The sequence below is a fragment of the Pantherophis guttatus genome, chromosome 11, assembly GCF_059756535.1.
Source record: "Pantherophis guttatus breed Tessera chromosome 11, ASM5975653v1, whole genome shotgun sequence".
In the NCBI taxonomy this organism is placed as follows: domain Eukaryota; kingdom Metazoa; phylum Chordata; class Lepidosauria; order Squamata; family Colubridae; genus Pantherophis; species Pantherophis guttatus.
Window position 1 is genome coordinate 2,759,227 of NC_142073.1, and position 10,368 is coordinate 2,769,594.

At 42.8% G+C, this 10,368-nt stretch overlaps 1 long non-coding RNA gene across 1 annotated transcript; it reads right to left on the minus strand.

Moving 5' to 3' along the window:
- Nucleotides 1-2,919: 2,919 nt before the first annotated feature.
- Nucleotides 2,920-9,279, minus strand: LOC117670907 (uncharacterized). The gene is made up of 3 exons (XR_004592719.3): nt 9,146-9,279; nt 6,049-6,181; nt 2,920-3,207 (listed from the first exon to the last, which is right to left on the minus strand). It is a non-coding gene; the product is annotated as an uncharacterized LOC117670907 (long non-coding RNA).
- Between the last annotated feature and the right edge of the window lie 1,089 nt (nt 9,280-10,368).

The following is a 10,368-nucleotide window of genomic DNA, read 5'->3' on the forward strand; positions in this document are numbered from 1 at the left end:
GAATAGAATAGAATAGAATAGAATAGAATAGAATAGAATAGAATAGAATAGAATTAGAATAAAGAATAGAATAAAGAATAGAATAGAATAGAATAGAATAGAATAGAATAGAATAGAATAGAATAGAATAGAATAGAATAGAATAAAGAATAGAATAGAATAGAATAGAATAGAATAGAATAGAATACTTGTGAGGTCTTCTAGTCCAACCCCCTGCTCAGGCAGGAAACCCTATACCTGTGATGGCAAACCTATGGCACGTGTGCCACAAGTGGCACACAGAGCCATATCGGTGGGCATGTGAGCTCAGTTCTGGTGCACATGTGCACGCCAGTCAGCTGATTTTCGGGCCTTCTGGGCCCACTGGAAGTCGGCAAACAGGCTGTTTCCAGCCTCCGGAGGGCCTCTGTGGGGGGAGGCAGTTTTCGCCCTCCCCAGGCTCCTAGAAAGGCTCTGGAGCCTGGGGAGGGCGAAAAACAAGCCTACCGGGCCCACTGTGCCATCACATGCCAAAAGTGGAGGAAGCATGGGGGGGGTCGTACTCACATGCATGGGGGTGGGGCGCATAGAATTATGGGTGTGGGCATGCATGTGCCTGACACCCCCCCCACTCCCCTCACTTTTGGCATGCAATGGCAAAAAGGTTAGCCATCACTGCCCTATACCATTTCAGACAAATGGTTGTCCAATCCCTTCTTAAAAACTTCCAGTATTGGAGCATTCACAAGTTCTGGAAGCAAGTTGTTCCACTGCTTAATTGTTCTAATCTGGCTTGGTTAGTGCAAGGTTTATTTCAACCTAGTCGCTGTTGATCAGTGGCTCGTAGCTAAGCAAGTTTGCAGGAGTCATCCATCCTACCTTAACAGCCTTGTTTAAAACAAATCACTCCCATTTAAATGGACTAAAAAATTTAATGATACATTTTTTTGCAAGTCCCTCTGTTTTTGTTGTCCATCAACTCATGGTGGGACTGTTTCGGGTATCTTGAGCATAGAAAGAGTGGCTTTCCTATTTTATTTCTCTATAAATTTCCATGAATGGAAAGGATTGATGTCAAACCCAGGTCGGCCCTGAATGGTTCCTATACCTAATAGAGATTTCAATCACAGGATTTTGGGGTGGGGGAAAATGGAGAATTTTACTCTTTTCCTGCAACTGTTAGGACATTCTCTCCAAGGGCAACCGATTTCTCAACTTTTGGCTGAAACAGGAAAACAAACAGAACAGCCGCCGCGAGAGCCAAGTTGCGTTCAAAAAGCAGGTTTTAAAAGGGTCAACTAAAGAAATGTTTAAGAAATTCTAAAGTACCCCAAAAGCGAGAAGAGGAAAACAGAAAACCTCTTCCATCTCTCCTGGGACTCCTGACAGTTGGGAGGGCTATTTTTAAAACATAGCATTCAATTCAAAAACACAGAATCACAATGCAGACTGGTCTTTTTTGAGTGTAATGCTAAAGGAGAAAGTAAGTCCCTAAGGCATAGCTTGCAAAGATGCCCTTACGCAGCAGAAGGAAAAATTGTTAGATCAGCAGGAAAGAGGTAAAAAACAAAACAAGACTAAGCATTGTTCCAGTTTTGGTCACCATATTATTATAAAAAAGATGTGGAGACTCTAGAAAGAGTGCAGAGAAGAGCAACAAAGATGATTAGGGGACTGGAGGCTAAAACATACAATGAACGGTTGCAGGAACTGGGCATGGCTAGTCTAGTGAAGAAAAGGACTAGGGGTGATATGATCAGTGGTGGGATTCAGCGAGTTTGCACCACTTCGAGAGAACCAGTTGTTAACTTTCTGAGCAGTTTGGTGAACTGGTTGTTAAAAGAAATAATTAGGGCAGACAACCGGTTGTTAAATTATTTCAATCCCACCACTGGATATGATAGCAGTCTTATATATGAGGAGGGGCTGCCACAAAGAAGAGGGAGTCAAACTAATTCTCCAAAGCACCAGAAGGCAGAACAAAAAGCAATGGATGGGAAATAATCAAAGGGAGAAGCAACCTAGAACTAAGGAGGAATTTCCTAACAGTGAGAACAATCGATCAGTGGCACAACTTGCCTCCAGAAGTTGTGAATGCTCCAACACTGGAAGTTTTTAAGAAGAGATTGGATAACCATTTGTCTGAAATGGTATAGGGCAGTGATGGCTAACCTTTTCTGTACCGAGTGCCCAAAGCGCAAATGTGCACCCGAACTCCCAAAATGCAATGTACGCATGGTCCCCCCATGCATGCAGCCTACCCCCCACCCCCCACACGCGGCAGAGACCCGAACACCAGCTGGCCGATGGGAGGCATGTGCGCATGATCAGCGGAGCTAAACTGGGGTGACGGCTCATGTGCCCACAGAGAGGGCCCTGCGTGCCATAGGTTCACCATCACGGGTATAGGGTTTCTTGCCTGAGCAGGGGGTTGGACTAGAAAACCTCCAAGGCCCCTTCCAGCTTTTATTATTCTGCATTCTTTACTGATTCTTTTTTGCAAGCAAGGTGAACGATTCTTTAAAACCATCTGGACAGAATTTATGAGATGTGCATTTTATTTTATTTTATTTTTTCAATGCGCATTGTCGCTTCTGCAATGCTGCAGCCGTATCCATTTCTAACGGAGTTCAGGACAAGCTCCAGGCATAATAATAATCGTATCAAAAGAATTGTTCCCTTGGCAACCACTTAGCCGGAGGAGACCCTCAGAAGCGAGGGAAATCCTGGCCAAGAACATGCTTCCTCTGTAACCATATGCCTCACGTTACAAGGAAGTCTCCTGCTATTGGAAAGCTTTTCATGGAGTTTGAAGAATAAAGCCACCTGTTAATAATGCAATTTTAAGGGAAACGGTTTATGCCTCTTTATTTTTTATTTTTTTGCTGAGCAATGCATTTCATAACTCTTTGAACAGGGTCCAATGCTGGAGGAGAATGGCATTTGTCAGGCTGCTGAAACAGGCAAAGAAGCATGTTCTTCATTTAAGCTTCAAGCAACCACCGGCACTTATGCCCCATATAACCGTTGAAATTGCACAATTCCTGGGATTTTTCAGACCTGTGAGTTTCCAGCTGTGTTTGTTAGCCTGTGGTCCAAATTCATACGTTGAAAGCCCAGCTCCCAAGCATATTCCCATTCTCAATTCAGGATAGCCTGGATATAGTTCCTTCTGACAACACAGATACTTTTCATCCATCAGTGAATGGGAAATGGGGCTGCTGCCATCTGTTGGGCATTAGAGGAATGATAAAACTTCAATTAAAAAAACAAGGCCAAATAAACTTAGTACATCAAGCTTTAATCTGCTTAATTCCATTATTTGTACTTATGTAGATTTGGCTAGGAAAACTTGATCTATTGTAATGACTTTGTCTGCTTCTTGTCCATTTTCTTTCTTTCTTTCTTTCTTTCTTTCTTTCTTTCTTTTCTTTTCTTTTCTTTTCTTTCTTTGTCTTTCTGTCTTTCTGTCTTTTTTTCTTGCTTGCTTGCTTTCAAATATTTGGAAGTGGCTCTCCAGTTGGATTGCATATCCATTTTCCTCAAAATATATCTTTTTAAAAAGAAAAAAGTCCACCAGTATATTTTCAGGCAAGCCCTCTGCAAAAGCAAGGCTGACAATTTGGCCAAGCCATGTTCAAAATGATCTTGATCATCCCTTCTGACTCCATGTGAAGTGTCTAAAACTAGTGGATAAAAGGCCCTCAAATGATTATTCCCTGGACAGACACCGGACAAAGGCTCTTCAAATAATTGTTTTCTGCACATACACTTTTGATAATGTGCAGAAAACAATTATTTGAAGAGCCTTTGTCCGGTACCAACACATAGTGGGGATTTCCAAGAAAGACAAAAATCAAAAAATATTTCACCAAACTTGTGAAATATTGTGCAATCCTTCTGGATCACTTCAACAAGTGGGATGTTCATATATTTGATTCTGATTCTGGAGGCTCACCAAGTTTCTGTTCTTTTGTAATATTGGAAGGATCAAGAGATTTCCACGTTTTGCGGGAATGACGCACACTTTTTTTTCTTGTTTTAATGGCTTGTTCAGCTGAAATTGCCAACTAATAGGAGAGACCTATTAGGCCTTGTGGAGTACTATTCTTTACTTTCCATAGGAAAGGTTTGGCCAAAGATGAGAACAGACAAGGAGAAAGAAAAGAAAAGAAAAGAAAAGAAAAGAAAAGAAAAGAAAGGAAAGGAAAGGAAAGGAAAGGAAAGGAAAGGAAAGGAAAGGAAAGGAAAGAAAGAAAGAAAGAAAGAAAGAAAGAAAGAAAGAAAGAAAGAAAGAAAAGAGAAACAGAGAGGAACAAAAAGACAAAGAATAAAAAGAAAGAAAAGAGAGAGAGAGAAACAAAGAAGAAAAAGGAAGAAAAAAGGAAGGAAGGAAGGAAGGAAGGAAGGAAGGAAGGAAGGAAGGAAGGAAGGAAGGAAGGAAGGAAGGAAGGTTGGTTCAATTTTGAATCAAATTGATTCCAGCACATGGCTGGCCTATGCCCTTCTATCGAATAGGTTGTTAAAAAAATGCTTTTAAAAGTTAAAAAAAGGCTCTGACGATCAAGCAGCTCAGCTGTGATCGTCAGAGCCTCTTTTTTTTACTTTTAAAAGCAAAAAAGCAAAATCTGCGCATGCACAGAGGGTACAGAACACATTTTAACCAGGAAGTAATGACCAGGAAGTAACAACAACCGGGCGGGTGGGCGGAGCCTCGTGCCGTGATTGCTACCGGTTCTCCGAACCACCCGCCACGATCGCTATCGGATCAGGCGATCCGGTCCGAACCGGGAGGATTTTACCCTTGCCAGAAACACATCTATTTCTAACTAACACCCAGAGCCCTTTTGAATTGGGTGGTCTTCCACATCCAATCAATTGAAATAGATTAATTTTGATGCCGCCAAGATGACGGAACAGCCACCATGCAGGCCCAAAGCAAGCTGTACCTTCCTATGCTTGCATCACAAAATTGCCTGCAATCTCTTAGGACAGGGGTCAGCAACCTGCAGCTCTGGAGCCACATGCGGTCCTTTGGGCCCTCTGCTGTGGCTCCCTGTCGGGTGATCCCACCACTGTCTGGCCCCACCCCTCACCCTCCCCTCTCAATCACTCCTCGCCTGGCCTGAGAAGGTAAGGGTGATGGTGCGGGATGGAGAAGCGGCCAGGGCAGAGACAGAGACAGATACAGAGAGAGGGGGAGAGAGAGAGAGAGAGAGACAGATACAGAGAGAGGGGGAGAGAGAGAGAGAAAGAGACATACAGAGAGAGGGGGAGAGAGAGAGACATAGAGAGATACAAAGAGAGGGGGAGAGAGAGAGACAGATACAGAGAGAGGGGGAAAGAGAGAGACATAGAGAGATACAAAGAGAGGGGGAGAGAGAGAGACAGATACAGAGAGAGGGGGAGAGAGAGAGACATAGAGAGATACAGAGAGAGGGGGAGAGAGAGAGAGAGAGAGACAGATACAGAGAGAGGGGGGGAGAGAGAGAAAGAGACATACAGAGAGAGGGGGAGAGAGAGAGACATAGAGAGATACAAAGAGAGGGGGAGAGAGAGAGACAGATACAGAGAGAGGGGGAGAGAGAGAGACATAGAGAGATACAAAGAGAGGGGGAGAGAGAGAGACAGATACAGAGAGAGGGGGAGAGAGAGAGAGACAGAGACAGATAGAGAGAGGGGGGGGAGAGAGAGAAAGAGACAGATACAGAGAGAGGGGGAGAGAGAGAGACATAGAGAGATACAGAGAGAGGGGGGGAGGAAGGAAGGGGAGAGAGAGATATGTCAAAAGGTTTTTGTGGTTCCCAGTGTTTTTTAACAACTGGTTCTCTGCTCTAATGACCAGCTAGGTGGGCGTGGCTAGGGGAGGTCATGTGACTGGTGGAAGTGACTGACATTGAGTTAGCCACACCCACCCAGGTTTTGTGGCTCCCGGTGATTTCTTTTCTGTGGGAAACGGGTCCAAATGGTTCTTTGAGTGCTTAAGGTTGCAGACTCTGTCTTAGAGGGTGGAGTTTGCCCCACAATGGATTTTTATGCACCCCTCTTTTCCCTCCGATGTATACCCGCCTGGGCCAAGGAGTTTTTGAAAGATGTGTCTCCCTTTGAGGTGGCAGTTTTATTCAGCCCAGCTCTTTTCATGTTCTTTGAACGTCTCCAGATGTTCTTAGATGGAGTTCTACTGACACGCGAAATCGTCTTCCTGCCAGACCAAAACAAAACATTTCAGCTCCGTTAGGGATGACTTGGCTCGGATGATCGGACCACACTCTGTTGATTTGTTCACAGCTGTGTGCGTGGGGTTTTTGTATTTTTTTTAAAAAAAAACGTATTTATTATCTGAATCTGCCAATGGTCTCCTTCTTATCAAGTCCAAACTTGGGTCACTTCCTTAAAGCACCTGATGTTCTCAGACCGTTTGCTAGGTCTTCTTGGACTTCATGGTTGGTTTGCAAACTCCAAAGAGTCGGGGAATGCGCTTCCTTTTCCAAACTTAACAAAATGTGGAATATCGGCCCTTGAACAGCTGCATGAATTGTTTGACTTTCAGAAAACTTTTGGGATCTTTTTTTTTTTCCCCTGTGATCGATGCCATTGAAAACACAGAAGTTTTGCTGGAGGAAAGGATGGCTCGGAAAAATAATAATAATAATAATAATAATAATAATAATAATAAGAAGAAGAAGAAGAAGAAGAAGAAGAAGAAGAAGAAGAAGAAGAAGAAGAAGAAGAAGAAGAAGAAGAAGAAGAAGAAGAAGAAGAAGAAGAAGAAGAAGAAGAAGAATAGTCGAGGACTCCTACAAGTAAAGCAGACTGTGAAAGAAGAAAAATGCAGCTTGAATGATTACATCCAGAAAAGTGAAGAACCAATGATTAAGGAAGTAAATAAAGGAGGCCTTTTAAAGACAACTAAAACAAAAGCAGAATATAAGAAAGAAGTAATTGAGCAGCGAGCTGAAAATTGGAAAAGCAAAACTCTGCATTGCCAATACTTGAAAAATATTGAAGGCAAAGCTGACCAGAAACTAACTTGGAACTGGTTAAGATCAGGAGTACTGAAAAAAGAAACAGAAAGCTTTATTTTGGCAGCTCAAGAACAAGCCCTAGCCACAAACTGCATGAAGGCAAAAATTCAACATGTTACCACCAACAGCAAATGCCGTCTCTGCAATGAGAAAGATGAGACAGTCGACCACCTGATCAGTGGGTGCAGCAAAATTTCACAAACTGACTACCTACAACGCCATGACCGTGTTGCTAAGATCATTCACTGGAAATTGTGCCAGAAGTTTGGATTTGAGTACAGCAAAAACCACTGGGAACATCAGGTTGAGAAAGTTTTAGAGAATGAGAAACTCAAGATCTTGTGGGACTTTAGGATTCAGACTGACAGGCACTTGGTCCACAACACACCTGACCTAACAATAGTTGAAAAGAAAAAAGGATGGTTCATTGACATTGCAATACCTGGTGATGCACGGATTGAAGATAAGCAGCAAGAAAAAATCACAAAGTACCGGGACTTGCAAATTGAAGTTGAGCGACTGTAGAAAAAGAAATTGTGTGTTGTCCCGATTGTAATTGGAGCCCTTGGAGCAATACCCAAAGGGTTACCCCGCTATTTAGAAATTCTAAATTTGCCGGACTTGAACATTTTGACTCTACAAAAAACCACCTTACTTGGAACAGTTTACATCCTCCGATGATACCTTAACAGTTCCTAGGTCCTTGGTTAGGACTCGAGCTGCTGAGCTATTAACCAGTCTCAAAGGCTGTGAATCTCACTAAAGATTAAATAATAATAATAATAATAATAATAATAATAATAATAATAATTATTATTCATATGCTTGCACAAGGACACACTCTTCAGCTCTACCATCAATGTGATGATTAAGAAGCCAAATTCCTGATTTTTTTCTTATTTATTTTCTTTCATTCACTGCTAGCTTCCTTTAATATATATATATATATATATATTAATGTCTGCTGCATGCTTCCAATTTCCAAGAGGTGGTGCCCTCAGCATTCAAAGAATTTGCCTTTTGAGCTGCATTTCCCAATCAGCAGAACAGGATAAACCCCTTGCCAAGTTTTAGTCAACAAATCCTTCTGGCATCAAGGACTAAATTGCCAAATGGACTATATAGATGTGTACCATTAGCTTGTTTTACTTATGTTAGGATACTATAATATAGTGCAAATATGGGAGAAAAATATTTTGGTCGGCATTCATGTGCAATGACCACAGTCCAATAGACCCTTGTCCAGTGGTGAAATCCAAATTTTTTTACTACTGGTTCTGTGGGTGTGGCTTGGTGGGTGTGGCTTGGTGAGCGTGGCAGGGGAAGGTTATTGCAAAATCCCCATTTCCTCCCCACTCTGAGGCCAGCCAGAGGTGGTATTTGCCGGTTCTCCGAACTGCTCAAAATTTCCGCTACCGGTTCTCCAGAACCTGTCAGAACCTGCTAGATTTCACCCCTGCCTTTGTCATACATACGAAGAATGGTTGCAGGAATTGGGTATGGATAATCTAATGAAAAGAAGGACTAGGGGTGACATGATAGCAGTCTTCCAATATGTAAGAGGCTGCCCCAAAGAAGAGGGGGTCAACCAGTGGTGAAATGCAGATGGCTCTATCCAACTTGGGCAAACCGGTAGTGCCGGCGGTGGGAGACTCTGCTACCCACCCGGATGTCATCACGTCCCGTTTTTGATGCTCTGCGCAGCGCAGAAGGTCCTGTGCATGCACAGAGGTGTCGTGAGTGAGCAAAGCAAGCGCAATCGCGCTCCCATTTGCAAACTGGTAGCGAAGGTAAGAGGATTTCACAGATACCTTACTGATTTCACTTTTTTTTTGCCTCTCTCTCTCTACTTTGCAGTGCAGCTCTCAGTTCAAAATCTACACACAAAGGAACATGTATTCTGGGAAGATATACACAGGAACCAGCACTGATTTACTGGCATAGCTTCCCAGTGTCTGATGACCTCATTTAGAAGATCGATTGATGCTAAAGTTCCCAAGGAAACACAGGAATATGACTTTGGGGTAATCACTTCCATGTGGCTATTGGTCAGTAATGTTTGGTCCTAAGACATAGCTGGAAGCGCTCCCATTTGCTATCCATTGTCCGGTCTGTACACCATCAATCTCTTATTTTCTTACCATCCCAAAGCAAAACTGAGTTCAACACATCTTCCCCTAGGTCCTCTGAGTCATAAAGGAGAGACTTCCTCAGAGCATGGAATCTGTCCTTGAAACGTTACCATGGTAGAAACTCTCCAGAAGAATCATAATGGGCTTTAAAGAACAGGAGTGTTTTAAATTACACCATCAGCTGCTTTTATGAGGTAAGAAATTATGACACCAGGGAACCAGCTAAAGTACATTTCCCAGGCAGATTTTTTTCCCCCTAAAGTCTCTGATTCAAGAGCCATGTGGTTCTGTTTAGATAAGCTCCATATCAACTACACAAGGATCAATAAACATTCTGGATGGTTGAAGATACACAATACAAGAGGCCTAGTGAACTCGATGTTCACAATGTTGTACAGAAAAAACAGGAGTCTCAACCCCAAGATTTTGTGTCAGATGATGTCTTGCCTTTGATCTTTCTCATCTGTAACCGAACCACTTTGGTCTCTAGTGGTGAAAACACCAGCCTAGAAACCAGGAGATTGGGAGTTCTAGTCCTGCCTGAGGTATGACAACCAATTGCCAGGAAATGGGGAGTCCTTAGACATGGAAGCCATTTAGATGACCTTGGGCCAGTCCTGCTTTCTCAATCCAACCCAACTCACAGTGTTGTTTTTTGTAGGGAAAATAGGAGGAGGAAGGAGTATTAGATGACGTTCACCGTCTTGACCTGTTTATAAAAATAATAAATGTGTAATATAAATAAATGCATAGATGGGATTGCTGGGGATTCATCCTTCACTCATTCCACAAGGAAGAAGATCACCAACCATGGATTACAGGCCCATTCTGTCCACATCCATGAAGACTCTTCTTCACCTTGACTTGTTTTCCACATTTATCCATGGAATACTCCTGGCAGCTCAGAACGATCTTCAGAGCAAACACCAATGGAGAAATTTGGAGACTAGTTTTCTGAGAAAGGCCATTGTGCAAACATCCTGAAAGAAACACATAAACCTGTTCCTCCACTTTTCCCCTTTTCCCCCCTGGAGGTTATGGTGCTGAACGGACAGCTCATCTTTGCATGCACTTGTGATATCTTCATGTCTCAAATAGGGCCCAAGGCAAGGTGATTCTCCATGCTTCTCAATGAATGTTTTCAACAGCACTTAAATCATGAAGTATTAGGTTTACCAGAAGGTTGCAGAGCTTAGCGTGTGTTTTTCTTTCTGTTCATGCCCAGGGCCCAA